The following is an 18,816-nucleotide window of genomic DNA, read 5'->3' as shown; positions in this document are numbered from 1 at the left end:
TTAACGATTCTAAGGTCGCGACTTATTGCTTAGGTACAACAATTTATGCGATGTTTGACCTTAAGTAACGTAATGATAATCATATCAATGCTACCTTTGATCATATGGAGCATGTGAGGGATCATGTGCTTTTCAATATGGTGATGGAAATATATATATATATATATATATATATATATATATATATATATATATATATATATATATATATATATATATATATACTTCAGCCTTAACTGGCCCGAAATGTGGATAAGTTAGAGTATGATGGGTTTCTTTTAATTGCTATGATAGTTTTCAGATGTGATTAGCGTGAGTTTAGCTCAAGCCGCAGCCCGCGAGAAAATGGAAAAACTTCAGGTGGTGTATCTAACCCTATATTTTGAATTGATAGTGATCGATTATTATTTTGGGATGATATCATTACTCGCATGGTGCCAAGTAATGAATGCATGAGCGCGAAAAGTTTTCCCTAGCTATGGTAGCCAAAAGATACTTGTTGGAAGGTCCTATTCTTCATGAGATTATGCCGGTGAGATATTGACTATCTCAGCACAGAGAACGTAAAAGTGAATATGGTGTTTATAATATTGTTGTTTGAAAATTCAAATGGAATCCTTGCGAGTGGTCTTCGACGGGTTTCCTAATGGGTTTATGAAAATCTACACCAGGAGCGTAATTACAGATAACAGGAGGCATGCTTTGAAGAAATTTTGGGGGTGTCACTTCAGGTCACTTAAGAATATGCATCCTTCCTTCCAGCGAGGATATGGTAGTGATTAAGCGTGATAATTAAGCGTCAAAGATAAAGAGATAGGTTGTTTAAGAAGGATTGAATGCAAAATTTTACAACCTTTATGGTATAGGAGAGATTGTTAATCTACTCATGGGTATAAGATAGATAGTTTGGTTGAAACGAGCTCTTCGTATATCTACAAATTAGATGATGATTACCCTTCTTGTAATAACATTGAGATTTTCGAATGAATGGCTTGAGAATTTTTCTTTGATTCACGTTCTATTCCATATGTCATGATATTGGATTTTTCTATATGAATTACCATAATATAATCACGTTGGTCAGGCGTCATTATATTTCACTAATTCATATTTATATTTCAATATCACCCCATAAGGTCAGGATACGTGATCAAACTTTGACGTTGAAATGTCGAGCATTTCAGAAGTCATAAGTGACATCCCTCGGTATCACTAACCGAGGTGGTCTTATAAAAATAACTCGCGTGAGTCAAAGAATACTTTGAATCACAATGGCGGAGTCAGGTTATAAAGATATGTATGAATATGATAATAATCACACACTAACTGATCCTTCAGAGTCGGGATCAGGCAAGATGATAGGGTTTTGGCTTGACATCTTTAGGAAAGGATACTGAATATCAGAAGAGGTAAAAGCAGGAAGTAAGATGAATTGGCAGTATAAAGATTAATAGAAAGTGCTTAAAACTAATGCATGAAAGGTTATATTCCTAAAGATTGTTAAGGCACCCTAGTGTAACACCCTAATTATGGGCCTAGATGAAATAAGTATATCGTGTTATTTTTTATTATAATTTAAATATATAATATTTAAATTATGAGTAATTCATATGATTTAATTACAAGAAGTAAAATAATAAATTATGTGTTAATAATTTATTATGCGATCAGAGGAATGGGCTCATGACGATGGTCACAGAAAATATTTGTTTGTATGATTTGGGCTTCGTTAAGATGGTCTAACGGGAGCATCGTGTTTCAGATAACGGATAAAATACTTGTTAAATATAATTAAAATAAAGTGGGCGGTGGAATTATTGTGGTGTGTACACGTTAGTCCCAGGTGGCTCGTATACATTTTAGTTTCATTCCGCAATTTAATTTCACATACACACATGCGCAAACCAACCACTCTTAGTCTACATCTCATCTTGGTATCATTTTATATGTTTTTAACATAAAAACTCAAGGAGACCAACCGTTTACTACATGTACCATCTAGCCTTTTCTAGTTTAACCTTATTTTAATATTAATTATAGACTAGATCTCTTTGTTCTTTTAATACTTGAAGAACTAATTACACCTATAACTATTAGACAAAACTTATTAATAGTACCAGGGGTGTTTTCGTCCTTTCACTTTTTTTTCCCTCTTTTCTCACATTTTTAAAATTTTTCAAAAACAACCTCACATTTTTTCCAAAAATTAAAATCGACCCCCCACACAGGGGGTAAAGTGTCAAACACCTATTCCTATAACTATTAGACAAAACTTATGAATAGTACCAGGGGCGTTTTCGTCCTTTCACTTTTTTCCCCTCTTTTCCCACATTTTTAAAATTTTTCAAAAACAACCTCACACTTTTTCCAAAAATTAAAATCGACCCCCCACACAGGGGGGTAAAGTGTCAAACACCTATTTTCATAAAAAAATCTTAAATAAACTCCACCCAAATATTTAACGGGTCATATCGTCTCGCTCGCAACGAGTTAAATTTTTCTGGCACCATCGTTAAACTCGAAATAATTTTAGGAACACAATGTCACTAACTATACGCAAAAACGAACGATTTTTAAAAAACGCAAATTATTTGAGGTACTTTTCATACACGTTGATTTTGCGTTAAATTTTTAAAAGTCGACAAATGCATAGCGAAACGCGGAGATGCACATATATTGTTAATTTAAAATAACATTTAAATCTTTCACGGATTATACCTTTTAGTTCGACTCGAGTTGCGCTTCAACGACATCATCGTTAGCCACGAAATAATACAAACTAAAAGCAATAAAACACATTGAAAACCGAACCCCTGGCACGAAGAACTAATTGAAGAACTAATTGACAAGTGTGGTGTTACTATGTTGATACGAACCAAACAAAGCTAAGATCAGGTAATTTTATGGGTTCAACTTTGTATCAATTATATTTTATTGTGATTTAATTCAAGGTTAATTGTATTTGATTTAGTGAGTAGATTATCTAGTTGGTTCTTAATTTAAGAAGTGTTACTTAATGTGTAGCGATTGTAAACTAGAATCAGTTTATCAATATTTGATTTCTTGTGATATAAATTGAATTAAATGTGAGTTTTTATTAGTTATGACAACTAATAGGAGTAATGATCAAATCTCATGGTTTGATGTATGTATGCTTAAATTGATAGTGATTATAGCTTGGTTATGATATATACATAATTCGGGTATGCTTGATTTATGTTAAATTTGTATTAGTGGTGATTTAAGTTTTATGGTTATGGTTAAGATTTGGGTATTATTTATATTATGATCAAATCTTGTATAACACATGTGTGTAAGTGTTGTTTAGACTTGTGTGATGATGGAAATATGTTCTATATATTTTAGGTGACTTTCGTGTTTCAGCAAATAGACCAAAACAAGCAGAAATAGAGTTTTTGGGTTTAAAACCCATATGAACTGCTGTTTTCTGTTACTGCTGTTCTTCAGGTTCCACACGAGTGACTTGTCACTCGTGCGATTGAGCTCGGAAAATGGTACGAGTGAGACCCACTCGTGCGAGTGAGGTCCCACGTCATGCGAGTGAACTAGTCCATTATTGATGACTCTTTTGTATGGCTGATCTTCACTCGTGCGAGTATGCTGGCCAACCGTGTATATCTTATTGTTACTCATACGAGTGAATGTTACAATGTGTTAATGCTTAATTGTTAATCGTGCGAGTGAAGTGACCCACTCGTGCGAGTGATGGTCACTCGTGTAGTTGATTTGGCAGATTTTTGTGGTGGTATAATATTTGTCTAATGAATGACCATTCTTGTGATTCAACTATTACTTGTACGGTGTAGGTGGGTCACACACGCGTGTGACTCCACTTGTGCATTGTATGGAATTGTTATGATACTGATTAGCTGAACAGTTTGTTGGTTTAATTGTTTATCTTGATAAAAATGACTGGAATATGTATACTGACTTGGTATGTATCATTTTCAGGTGATAAAGTGGAAGTGACAACTCAGTGACATTAGACTACTGAGTTCTGCTGCTGGTAATTGGTAAGTGGGACTATCCTTTCGGATATTGTTATATAGTGCTAAGACAGTGTAGTGTCTTGTGCTACGATTAGTGATATGCTCCCAGTGATATGTATGATTAGATTGTGCCTTTAGTCAGTGACCAGTGACTGTGATATTATGTGATTATGTGTACACTCAGTGATCCCGTCGAGGTGTTGTGTGCGACGGAAGGGGTCAACCATTCCTAGCGGGGTGTCTTGTACGATAGGAATTGGGTTGGGTTCTAGTGTTACTGATGTGGTGGTATAGTGTGAATGACGAGTGCGTCACTTCTGGAAGACTATACCAGTGTTTCAGTATTAAGGACTATCGGTAAACTCTAGCCCGATCAACTAGTAGTTAATGGCCCGGCCAGGCCGCCGATCCTCTTGTGATCATTTCTGTGCTAGTGACATAGTAGCCTATGACTTGTGATCTTAAGCTATGCTTAGAGCTTATAGTGTAACGACCCTGGAATTTCCAACATTTATTTATTAATAATTACTATTATTAATACGCGTGTTTAAACGAATGTACGTTATTACATTTACATGTTGCCATGATTGCCCGTACTTGACTTTTAAGGGCCCGAAACGTCTTTGTGACACCCGGAACTTTCACGAATAATATTTTTAGATATTATTTACATTCATGATTAAATTTATTAATCATTTTATTTAACTAAGGCTATTAATTAGTAACTTGGGCTTTATTTGGCTTAACGTGTTATAATTGGAACTTGGGCTTGTTTTAAGCTAATGGACTCTTGAGCTTGGGCTTATAAGCCCACCCTACATTTATTAATGAACCTTTAGCCCACTCTTGCAACTTGTAAATACCATTTAACATGCAACTAGTTAGTTTAGGAAGACTTGGAATCTTGTTACACATCATCCCCATGCACTAACACCTTAATATCCAACTTTTGTCATCTTTACAAGCTAGTAACCAATGAACCAACCCATCCCCTCTTCTTTTTCTGCTGAATGCCGAAACCATGGTGTCATATTAGTGGTGTTTTGATTTCATTTTTCCTTCATTACTCTCACTTGTATGCTCTCTCAAAAACACACACTTTACTTGCAAATTCCCTCAAACTTTCTTCTCTTTTCTCTCATACTTGTAAGTGTTTGAAACAACTTCTTTTCTTCTTTTCTTTTGTTGGTAAAAACTGATTTCTACATGAACATAATCATCATCATCTTTTGTTTATTGTTACTAGTCTTTGATTAGTTAATTACTTGTTATTTACTTACATGTTTCAAGAATCTAACTTTCTAGTTTGATTCATCCTTTATCTTGTTTTAACAAGAACAATCAAGAACTAAACTCTCTAGTTTAGGTTCTACATATAATGTTTCAAAGTTTATAAGTTCATTGTTGTTGAAATCATGCTTGTAAGTCATGGAAGTAAACTTAAAGTTTACTTTACTTAAAGATCAACTTTGGTTGAATCTTTAAAGTATGAGCAACCCTTGAACTAATTACTTGTTTAATTAACTTGTTTCTTTATTTTATACACTTTAATTTCATGTAGTTAGTTTATATGGTCAAGTACTACAAGTTAGTCTTGATCTCATATCTCTTGAACAAATCAAGTTAACCTTGGAAGTTCAAGAACACACAAACAAGTTTTCTTTAAATGTAACTTTGGATCTAGACTTTTGAGTCTTGGATCTTCAAGATCAAACTAAGAACTATGTTCTACTACTTATGATCTTGATTAGTTAGTTAACTTTCAAGTTTATAGTTCATGTATGTTTTAGATCTAAGACTTTGATGTAACTTTGGTTCATCAAACTTCATACAACTCTTAAGTGAGTTGTGCTTCATGTCTTAGACTTGCACATGGGTTATGATGGTCAAGACTTGGTTAAGATGATGTAGATACATCAATGAGTTGTACACTTGAAGCTATATGCATCAAGGATGAGAGCCATGATGAACATCAAGCACCAAGACCACCGGAACCCTTAAAAACTCACTGTTCTGTCCAAAACCTACTGACCTGATGCTTCTGGAACAGACCAGTAGACCTGGGCTGTTCTAACCTTGATTTTTAGATAGAACTTTTCGAGTAGATAACTTTTCATATAAGACTCGTCTTAATCCGAGTTACGGTTTAGAGTCTACGGCCCTCCGAGCGTCACTATGTCCATTTACTTTTCTGTTTTCTGTGTACAGTTTCTGTTTTTCTGGTTTCTGTAACAGACCAGTACACCTGGGCTACTGTAACCTTGATTTTCAGATAGCTCAGTTCGTGTAGATAACTTTTCATATAGGACTCGTCTTAATCCGAGTTACGGTTTAGGATTTATGGCCCTCCGATCGTCACTATGTCCTTTAACGTTGTGCAGAAATTTCTGACCTACTCGCACTTAGACCGTCGCCACGGTCAAACCAAGACGAGTTTGCTTCTGTAAATTTTACCACACTTAAGGGACTCATAGACGGAGCCATGGCCACTGGTCTCACCTTAATTCAGTAAGGGTAGAGGCCGTGGTGACTGACTGAATTCAGACTTTATTGAAAACTACTTTCATAAACGAAACTTACTTTACGCCTTTTGTTTAATGATGATTGATGATGACCCTTAAGACCTTAAATACATACTTTTAAACCTATTAAGACGATTTACTGACTTAGTACTATTTGACTTAGGTTGAGGACTTCGGACCATTTACTTGCACACCTTTCCCGGCTACTACTTTACCGCTACATATCATTGTGAGTTATAGCATTCCCTTTTTACTTTAACTTATTTTGGGAACTGAGAATACATGCGGATTTTATGTTTTACATACTAGGCACGAGTACTTAAACTTATATATGTGTGGGTTATACAACGGCATAAAGATTCCCTTTAGCTCGGTAACGTTTAATCATTGGTTTATGAACCGTGAACGCGAATCTTAGATATCGATCCATAGGGTTTGACATCCCCACTCGGGCTAGTCGCGCTAGCAGTCAACGAGTGTTTAATACTTCGTAAACATACGCAATCGCCAAGTGTACTTTCAGGGGGTATTTTAAACGTTAAGTTAGTTACCAAGTGCCCACGGTTAACATATACTTTATCATACTGTTTTGAAACGCTCTTTGTAGCACTGAAATCTCGTGGCCTACCTTACATACTGTTATACTTAAACTATAGCTCACCAACCGTTGTGTTGACGTTTTTAAGCATGTATTTCTCAGGTGCTTGAGGTTGCTTCCGCTGTCTTATTTGTCGTGCTGTAGAACCCGCTGCTTAGAGTTGTTATCGCATGACTACTTATCTTGCATTCAAACTTATTTACTTTTGAAACTATGTTATGTAACGACCTTTGGGGTCACGTACACTTATTTATTTGCTTCTACTTAGTGAAGCATGCTTTTGAAATGTAAAACATTTGATGTCGGTTATGACATCACCTTTTATCGTGAATGCAACTTCTATAATTACAGCGTATAGTACTTAACCTTGTAATGATCCTGTTGTTGATGATTCGTACACGATGGTTTTGTACGGGGCATCACATTTGGTATCAGAGCATTGGTTGTAGGGAATTAGGTTGCATTAGTGAGTCTAAGACCGACCCGAGTAGGATTCACTAATAGGACTAATCTACAACTTGCTAGTTTACGTGTTTCTGCTGAACTTACTGCATGCTGCTGCTTACTGTTACTGCTATATGCCGTGTGCTACTACGTGATTTCACTACTGCATGCTATTACTTGCTTTCGATTGCATGCTAGTTTCGTACGATTACTGATATTGCCATGCTACTTATTGTTATACATGATTTAAACTGTTGGCCTATTATTTGCTTGCTTTATGACATACTGACATGGAAAATTTATTTTTCCTTGTTCAGATGTCGGATGTTCCACCTGCTGGCATTTCGGGCAGTACAGACTCAGACCCCGTCGCCCTACCTACTGCTACACCTGCTACTGCTACTGCCGATACACCGGCCCCGACACCCACTAGTGATCCCGGCGCTTCCACTTCCGGAGATGGCACTAGTGCACCTGCCCCAGTTTCTGCTCCCGGACCCTCGAGGTCACAGCCCCGCATTGGTGGTATTGAGATCCCTGCGGAGTTCGGGGAAGGGCCGTTTTGTAACCACATGCGCACGCCTTGCCGACGCACTCCCGACGGACGTTTAGTCGTGATTCCTCCAGGCAGACACCGACAGATGTTGGCCGCCTTCGGACGCTTTGGATTACCAGCTCAGCCACCAGTGTCACCACCACACGATTCGGATGACTCATCATTCGCCGATTCTTCATCATCAGACGACTCCAGCGATGATGAGGATCCTGCTGATAGACCTATTCAGGCACCCTCCACCCCGCCGAAGAAGCGGTACCGTTCCGACGGCACCGTCATTCCAGGGGTGAATGGAGGTCGTGCTTTTACTGATGCTTTTGGCCATCGACGTAGGGTTACTGCTCGTAAACGAGTTGTGCCATACCCTGCCGACCCACAGATACGTAAGGTTCCCCGTTACGTATTGACTATTCCTGGAACCGTACCACCTAGATTTAGATACGGACTACTTACATCTAGGGACGTACCGTCTACATCCGGAGCCGGACCATCTACATCAGCACCACCGGCACCACCCGCACCACCCGTCCCACCTGCACCGCCTGCCCCACCAGCTCCCTCTAACGAGGAACTGATGAGGGAGATTGAGACTCTCCGAGCTCGAGTCACTGAGCTCGAGGAGCAGTTAGCTCGAGGAGCAGTTCACCCGCCTTCACCGTAGGACTTTGTATTTAGATTTCATGATGTAATCTAGATATAGTTTCATGTATTTCATATGTATTGTACGAACTTATTCAGATGTATGAAACTTATTATTATTAATGAATGGAACTTTGCGTTATTTAATTCTTGCACGATGTTCTATTTACATTGCTGTACGATGATTCTGTGGTATTTGTACCTAGATGCATTATTTAATAACATGTGATGTTTGATTCCATGATTGGTCACTATATACTGTATTATTACTACTTGCATGCTGGATTTTGACTTGGGTCAAAATTTTTGTTTAGAATACCATGGCTAACGGAAGAACCACACCTACCGCCGCCCAGATTGAGGACATGATCAGCGAACAGGTCGCTGCAGCCCTAGCAGAAAGAAATCTCCAAGCTCCACCGCCACCACCACCAGTTATCCCACCCGTTCGAAATGGGTGTACATACAAGGAATTCCAGAGCTGCAAACCGCATAACTTCAGCGGCACCGAGGGACCAGTTGGTCTCACCAGATGGTTCGAGAAACTTGAATCAGTATTCCGAGTTAGCAACTGTTCGGAGGATAATAAGACCAAATTTGCATCTTGCACGCTATCTGACGGCGCGCTAACGTGGTGGAACACGTTAGCTCAAGCAAAAGGGATTGATGAGGCGTATGCTACGCCTTGGAAGAGTTTAAGTGTGCTATGATTGATGAGTATTGTCCAAGAACCGAAATTCAGAAGATGGAAATCGAATTTATGCAGTTAAAGGCCGTAGGGAACGATCTTAACAGTTACAACCGTAGGTTTTTGGAGTTGGCACTTATGTGTCCGACCATGGTCACCCCTGAATTTAAGCGCATGGAGAAATACTTCTCGGGACTTCCTAAGTCCATCAAAGGAAATGTCACCTCATCCAAACCACCGAATGTTCCCGAAGCAATGCGCATGGCGCATACTCTCATGAATCAGATCCTTATTGATGAGCCGAAGAAGGCTAAGTTTGAAGCTGGTAGTAGCAAAAAGAGGAAATGGGATAACAACCACAACAACCACAACAACCACAACAACAATAACAACAACAGGGGTAGAAACTATGATCAAAACCCGGCGAAGCGACATGAAGGATTCAGGAAAAACAACAACAACCCCAACCCTAACAACAACAACTCCAACCCGAACTACAAGGGCACGCTACCACAATGCAAGAGGTGCTACAAGCACCACACCGGGTATTGTAATGCTGTTTGTGAGAAGTGCAAGAAGAGCGGGCACATCGGTAGAGACTGCAAGACTACCACGACGACAGGGAGGCCGAACACCAATGGGCCGAAAAAGTGTTACGAATGAGGGCAGACGGGCCATTTCAGAAACGAGTGCCCGAACAAACGAAAGGATGGCGGACCACCGCGTGCTAGAGCTTTTAATGTTAATGCAAGGGATGCACGCGATAACCCCGACTTGGTGACAGGTATATTCACAATCAACAATCTTTTAGCTTCTGTCTTGTTTGATACTGGTGCGGATAGAAGTTATGTATGTAGACATTTTTGCGATAAGATTAATTGGTCATTAGTCCCATTAAAAGAGAGTATGCTTGTCGAGGTCGCCAATGGAAAACTTGAAAAGGTTGACCATATTAGTCGTGGAGCTATTATCAACATAGCTGGTGCAGATTTCGAAATTGATTTGATACCTATCAAACTGGGAAGTTTTGACGTGATCGTCGGTATGGATTGGTTGAGCAAGATAAAGGCCGATGTTATCTGTGGAGATAAAGCACTTCGCATACCACAAGGAGATGGCGAACCACTGGTTATCTATAGAGAGAGATGTACCTCGAAGTTGAACCTCATTAGTTGCGTGAAAGCGCAAAAGATTATGAAGAAGGGACGCTTTGCTGTTCTAGCACATGTGAAAGCGGTAGAAACTGAGATGAAGAGCGTGAACGACGTTCGAATTGTGAACGAATTTTCCGATGTCTTCCCAGAGGAATTGCCTGGATTGCCGCCGCAGAGAGCCGTAGAGTTTCAGATTGACTTAGTGCCAGGAGCTGCACCTGTAGCTCGCGCACCTTATAGACTTGCACCTTCCGAGATGCATGAATTACAGAGTCAACTACAAGAGCTACTTGACCGAGGATTTATCCAACCAAGTTTCTCGCCTTGGGGCGCACCTGTTCTGTTTGTGAAGAAGAAGGATGGATCCTTTCGTATGTGTATCGACTACCGTGAACTCAACAAACTGACTATCAAGAATCGGTATCCTCTTCCACGAATTGACGATCTTTTTGACCAACTACAAGGATCGAGTGTCTACTCAAAGATCGATTTGCGATCCGGTTATCACCAGTTGAGGGTGAAGGAAAGTGACGTGATGAAAACTGTATTCAGAACCCGTTATGGTCATTATGAGTTTCTCGTGATGCCATTCGGTTTGACAAATGCACCTGCCGTGTTCATGGACCTCATGAATCGTGTCTGCAAGCCTTACTTGGACAAGTTTGTTATCGTCTTCATAGATGATATCCTCATCTACTCTAAGAGTGAAGAAGAACATGAGCAACACCTCCAATTAGTGCTTGAACTCTTAAGACAAGAGAAACTTTACGCCAAATTCTCCAAGTGCGAATTTTGGTTGAAGGAAGTACAGTTTTTGGGTCATGTTGTGAGCGACCAGGGTATCAAAGTTGATCCCGCCAAGATTGAAGCCATCAGCAAGTGGGAGACCCCCACTACTCCAACGCATATTCGCCAATTCCTAGGTCTCGCCGGTTATTATCGAAGGTTTATCGAAGGATTTTCTCTGATTGCGCGTCCTTTGACCGCACTGACTCACAAGGGCAAGAAGTTCATTTGGGAACCCGCACACGAATCAGCATTCCAAACTTTGAAGAAGAAGTTAACCTCCGCACCTATCCTATCACTTCCTGAAGGCAGTGACGACTTTGTTGTTTATTGCGATGCATCGAAGAGTGGTTTTGGTTGTGTACTGATGCAACGATCAAAGGTTATTGCCTATGCCTCCCGCCAATTGAAGATTCACGAGCGGAACTACACTACACATGATCTTGAACTTGGAGCCGTTGTCTTTGCACTCAAATTGTGGAGACATTATTTGTATGGAACTAAGAGCACTATCTTCACCGACCACAAGAGTCTCCAGCACATCTTTGATCAGAAGCAACTGAATATGAGACAGTGTCGATGGATCGAGACGCTCAACGACTACGATTGTGAACTCCGTTATCACCCTGGCAAGGCCAATGTTGTAGCTGACGCTTTAAGCCGAAAGGAGAGGAAGCACCTCTCCGTGTTAGGGCTCTGAACATCACCATCCATTCGAACCTCAACAGCCAGATCAGAGTAGCCCAAGATGAGGCTCTCAAAGAGGAGAACATATCTCACGAACATTTGAACATACTTGTCTCTCGATTCGAGGTTAGGGAGTCTGGACTCCGATGTTATGCCGGAAGAATTTGGGTACCTCTTTATGGAGATCTACGGAACCTGATACTTGATGAAGCACACAAGTCGAGATATTCGATTCATCCTGGAGCGGGTAAAATGTACCACGACCTTAAAGAACAGTATTGGTGGCCGAATCTTAAGAAGGACGTAGCAACTTATGTTGGGAAGTGTTTGACTTGTTCGAAAGTTAAGGCCGAACATCAGAGACCTTCTGGGTTACTTCAACAGCCGGAAATCCCACAATGGAAGTGGGAAAGGATCACAATGGATTTCATTACTAAGCTGCCGAAGACGGTGGGCGGATGCGATACTATTTGGGTTATTGTTGACCGCCTCACCAAATCTGCACACTTCCTAGCGATGAAGGAAACTGATACAATGGAAAGACTTGCTCAGCTGTACATCAAAGAGGTTGTATCTCGTCATGGTATACCTTTATCGATCATCTCCGATCGCGATCCCCATTTTGCTTCCAGATTTTGGCGTTCTTTGCAAGAAGCCATGGGAACTCGTCTTGACATGAGTACTGCTTATCATCCTCAGACTGACGGGCAAAGTGAACGAACGATTCAGACCTTGGAGGACATGCTGCGTGCATGTGTCATTGATTTTGGAAAGGCCTGGGAAAGGCATTTGCCACTCGCCGAATTCTCGTACAACAACAGTTATCACTCTAGCATTAATGCTGCACCTTTTGAAGCATTGTATGGTCGTAAGTGCCGATCTCCTATTTGTTGGGCCGAAGTAGGCGAAAAGCAAATCACCGGACCCGAGGTAGTCCACGAAACCACGGAGAAGATTGCTCAGATCCAAGCTAGACTTAAGACTGCCCGTGATCGCCAAAAGAGTTATGCCGATCTTAAACGTAAAGACTTTGAATTCAACGTTGGTGATCGTGTAATGTTGAAGGTCGCACCTTGGAAGGGTGTGATACGTTTTGGAAAACGTGGAAAGTTAAACCCACGATACATTGGTCCTTTTGAAATATTGGAACGTGTTGGACCCGTTGCATACCGTTTGGATCTACCAGCACAATTGAGCTCAGTTCATCCTACCTTCTATGTGTCAAACTTGAAGAAGTGTCTTGCTGCACCTGAACTTATCATATCATTGGAAGAACTTACTGTTGACGACAAACTCCACTTTGTGGAAGAACCTGTTGAAATTATGGATCGTGAGATCAAAACTTTGAAACGCAACAAGATTCCAATTGTACGGGTACGATGGAATGCCAAACGAGGACCTGAGTTTACTTGGGAACGAGAGGATCAAATGATGCGAAAGTATCCTCACCTTTTCCCGACTCCTCCATCTACCTCAGCTTAAATTTCGGGACGAAATTTTCTTTAACAGGTGGGTAATGTAACGACCCTGGAATTTCCAACATTTATTTATTAATAATTACTATTATTAATACGCGTGTTTAAACGAATGTACGTTATTACATTTACATGTTGCCATGATTGCCCGTACTTGACTTTTAAGGGCCCGAAACGTCTTTGTGACACCCGGAACTTTCACGAATAATATTTTTAGATATTATTTACATTCATGATTAAATTTATTAATCATTTTATTTAACTAAGGCTATTAGTTAGTAACTTGGGCTTTATTTGGCTTAACGTATTATAATTGGAACTTGGGCTTGTTTTAAGCTAATGGACTCTTGAGCTTGGGCTTATAAGCCCACCCTACATTTATTAATGAACCTTTAGCCCACTCTTGCAACTTGTAAATACCATTTAACATGCAACTAGTTAGTTTAGGAAGACTTGGAATCTTGTTACACATCATCCCCATGCACTAACACCTTAATATCCAACTTTTGTCATCTTTACAAGCTAGTAACCAATGAACCAACCCATCCCCTCTTCTTTTTCTGCTGAATGCCGAAACCATGGTGTCATATTAGTGGTGTTTTGATTTCATTTTTCCTTCATTACTCTCACTTGTATGCTCTCTCAAAAACACACACACTTTACTTGCAAATTCCCTCAAACTTTCTTCTCTTTTCTCTCATACTTGTAAGTGTTTGAAACAACTTCTTTTCTTCTTTTCTTTTGTTGGTAAAAACTGATTTCTACATGAACATAATCATCATCATCTTTTGTTTATTGTTACTAGTCTTTGATTAGTTAATTACTTGTTGTTATTTACTTACATGTTTCAAGAATCTAACTTTCTAGTTTGATTCATCCTTTATCTTGTTTTACCAAGAACAATCAAGAACTAAACTCTCTAGTTTAGGTTCTACATATAATGTTTCAAAGATTATAAGTTCATTGTTGTTGAAATCATGCTTGTAAGTCATGGAAGTAAACTTAAAGTTTACTTTACTTAAAGATCAACTTTGGTTGAATCTTTAAAGTATGAGCAACCCTTGAACTAATTACTTGTTTAATTAACTTGTTTCTTTATTTTATACACTTTAATTTCATGTAGTTAGTTTATATGGTCAAGTACTACAAGTTAGTCTTGATCTCATATCTCTTGAACAAATCAAGTTAACCTTGGAAGTTCAAGAACACACAAACAAGTTTTCTTTAAATGTAACTTTGGATCTAGACTTTTGAGTCTTGGATCTTCAAGATCAAACTAAGAACTATGTTCTACTACTTATGATCTTGATTAGTTAGTTAACTTTCAAGTTTATAGTTCATGTATGTTTTAGATCTAAGACTTTGATGTAACTTTGGTTCATCAAACTTCATACAACTCTTAAGTGAGTTGTGCTTCATGTCTTAGACTTGCACATGGGTTATGATGGTCAAGACTTGGTTAAGATGATGTAGATACATCAATGAGTTGTACACTTGAAGCTATATGCATCAAGGATGAGATCCATGATGAACATAAAGCACCAAGACCACCGGAACCCTTAAAAACTCACTGTTCTGTCCAAAACCTACTGACCTGATGCTTCTGGAACAGACCAGTAGACCTGGGCTGTTCTAACCTTGATTTTTAGATAGAACTTTTCGAGTAGATAACTTTTCATATAAGACTCGTCTTAATCCGAGTTACGGTTTAGAGTCTACGGCCCTCCGAGCGTCACTATGTCCATTTACTTTTCTGTTTTCTGTGTACAGTTTCTGTTTTTCTGGTTTCTGTAACAGACCAGTACACCTGGGCTACTGTAACCTTTATTTTCAGATATCTCAGTTCGTGTAGATAACTTTTCATATAGGACTCGTCTTAATCCGAGTTACGGTTTAGGATTTATGGCCCTCCGATCGTCACTATGTCCTTTAACGTTGTGTAGAAATTTCTGACCTACTCGCACTTAGACCGTCGCCACGGTCAAACCAAGACGAGTTTGCTTCTGTAAATTTTACCACACTTAAGGGACTCATAGACGGAGCCATGGACACTGGTCTCACCTTAATTCAGTAAGGGTAGAGGCCGTGGTGACTGACTGAAGTCAGACTTTATTGAAAACTACTTTCATAAACGAATCTTACTTTACGCCTTTTGTTTAATGATGATTGATGATGACCCTTAAGACCTTAAATACATACTTTTAAACCTATTAAGACGATTTACTGACTTAGTACTATTTAACTTAGGTTGAGGACTTCGGACCATTTACTTGCACACCTTTCCCGACTACTACTTTACCGCTACATATCATTGTGAGTTATAGCATTCCCTTTTTACTTTAACTTATTTTGGGAACTGAGAATACATGCGGATTTTATGTTTTACATACTAGGCACGAGTACTTAAACTTATATATGTGTGGGTTATACAACGGCATAAAGATTCCCTTTAGCTCGGTAACGTTTAATCATTGGTTTATGAACCGTGAACGCGAATCTTAGATATGGATCCATAGGGTTTGACATCCCCACTTGGGCTAGTCGCGCTAGCAGTCAATGAGTGTTTAATACTTCGTAAACATACGCACTCGCCAAGTGTACTTTCAGGGGGTATTTTAAACGTTAAGTTAGTTACCAAGTGCCCACGGTTAACATATACTTTATCATACTGTTTTGAAACGCTCTTTGTAGCACTGAAATCTCGTGGCCTACCTTACATACTGTTATACTTAAACTATAGCTCACCAACCGTTGTGTTGATGTTTTTAAGCATGTATTTCTCAGGTGCTTGAGGTTGCTTCCGCTGTCTTACTTGTCGTGCTGTAGAACCCGCTGCTTAGAGTTGTTATCGCATGACTACTTATCTTGCATTCAAACTTATTTACTTTTGAAACTATGTTATGTAACGACCTTTGGGGTCACGTACACTTATTTATTTGCTTCTATTTAGTGAAGCATGCTTTTGAAATGTAAAACATTTGATGTCGGTTATGACATCACCTTTTATCGTGAATGCAACTTCTATAATTACAGCATATAGTACTTAACCTTGTAATGATCCTGTTGTTGATGATTCGTACACGATGGTTTTGTACGGGGCATCACATATAGTGATATCCTATTTGATATTTCCATTCACTTAGCGTTATGTTAATTCCCTCACAGTGTTTTGCCCTGCAGGTATAGATTAGCAGCTTTTGGTGGGTTTTGCAAGGCAAGTGAAGATGTTTGACACAGTGTATAACTCTGATATTTTGTAAACAACTTTATGATATGGTCTATAATTAAATAACACCAGTGGTTTTGTGGAATATGATGATAAGTGTGATTAATAGTAAATAATTGACTTCTGCTGTGTATTTAAAAAAAAAATCTAGGGTGTTATAAATTGGTATCAGAGCGTAGGTTTGGCAGCATGTACACGTGAGTGTCATGTTCCCAAACCCTCAGTTGTGTCAAACAAACCAGTGGGGGAAATGGATAAGTGAATTTAGGTGCCATGTGATTAGATAATTGTGGTTAGTGATAGGTACTAACAGATTATCTACTAAATTTTTGTGTGAGTGTTGTGATAAGACAGGTATGGCAATCGATTAAACCTTGTGGATGCCCCATTGACCCTCGGCTTTGTCAGAGCTCCTTTAGATGATTTCAGAATTGAGTGTGACCAGTCAAAAATATACGAGATGGAATGGCGACAACCGGAACAAATTTCGATGACTGTCGATTCAGTGATGAGCTACTAATGTTAAGGCGGGGTCAGGGGTGCAGGTGAGATTGATGTGTTGATAGATAAGAAGATGTCTTCTTATTTAAAAAGGTACGCTCATGTTGTATTGGTGTAATCATTAATGTACCATTTGATTGTGAACATATGCATATCTATGTTTGTTATATATTGTGCTTGGCTAAGACCAGTTGTGACTTAATTGCTTCTTCCTAATAAGGTAGAAGTAGCCAGTGATTTAACGGCTCCAGTCATAACAGTTGTGTCTCAAGCTACTAGTGACATTATTGGGATTTATTCCCTTTAATTGGTTGTCGTGCTTTTTGTGATTACCATGTTCTGTGAATCTGGTCATATGTGTTGCGTTAGATATGCTTTCCATGATTAGTGAGATTTATTGGTTTTGAATTGCATATGATATCGCATGCAGCATGTCTGTTGTGCCAAACTGGATATAGTGATATTCATGATTCGATAAGACTACGTAGGGCTTATGTGAAATATATTTCCTTTCCTTGATTGACGGAACAATTGTAATGGCTCGTAGGGATTAGGGTTGGATAGTAGTCCACATGTGTATGATGATGGACTTGAACCCTGTGTTCTGATGTTATGTTATATAGTGATTTGCTTGTATGTGAATCATGACCGAACCGTTAAGTGCGGTAAATGCCCTACTATTTTGATATGCTCGACTGGACTAGTGGTGTAAGATTTGTAGTGGAGCTTTAAGCAATTATTTTCTTTTTCTGGACCCTCGTGACTTTTGGTGGTGACCAGTAGAAATGAGTTGTCAGTAGTGCTCCCTGTGTTGTCTTTGAAAGATAAGGAAACCTTTGACCTGAGTAGTGATTGATACCGGTATACGTTATGAATTGAAGATAAAGTCAAGTTGGTGTTTGGAATTGTGTTTAGTGTATCATCAAGATAGCATGATTTGACTTAATAAATTCCTATGATTGGATGGCCACGTGACATCCTTATTTGACGGTTGTAACCTTCGGAAATTGGACTGAAAATACCCAGACTATTATTGACTTGCAAATGACGTGAAATCAGTAAACTGGATTTAGACTAATGAGATAAGTGATAAAATAAATTTTCCTATTAACGATGCTGTAACGGGAAATTGTTTGCCATGACAAAGTGTGAACTATATAGGATTTTCCTTATCGAGTAACTCAGAATAAGGGTATGATTTAGAAGAATATACTAGCGTCTGGCCAATGAAAGTATATTGTGATAAATCATACAGGAATTCTGGGAAACTGAAGGAAATTTAGATGACTTGAATCATACTTGGAACATGAACTAATAGACAGATAATGAAATAATTGAGAATAAAATGACTACCCTGGACAATTTTGGTGAATTAAAGACGTGTTTTATGAACGTAAGAACAGTAAATTTAGTGAAATAAATGGAATTCAGTTGCCTTTGCTTGAAAATTTGAGGGAATTTAACTGTGTAAAAAGTTAAACATGATAATAAATATGTGAGATTAATGGTACCAAGTGACATCATGACAAG

This window comes from Rutidosis leptorrhynchoides, chromosome 10, assembly GCF_046630445.1.
Source record: "Rutidosis leptorrhynchoides isolate AG116_Rl617_1_P2 chromosome 10, CSIRO_AGI_Rlap_v1, whole genome shotgun sequence".
NCBI lineage: Eukaryota > Viridiplantae > Streptophyta > Magnoliopsida > Asterales > Asteraceae > Rutidosis > Rutidosis leptorrhynchoides.
This window is presented reverse-complemented; position numbering follows the sequence as displayed.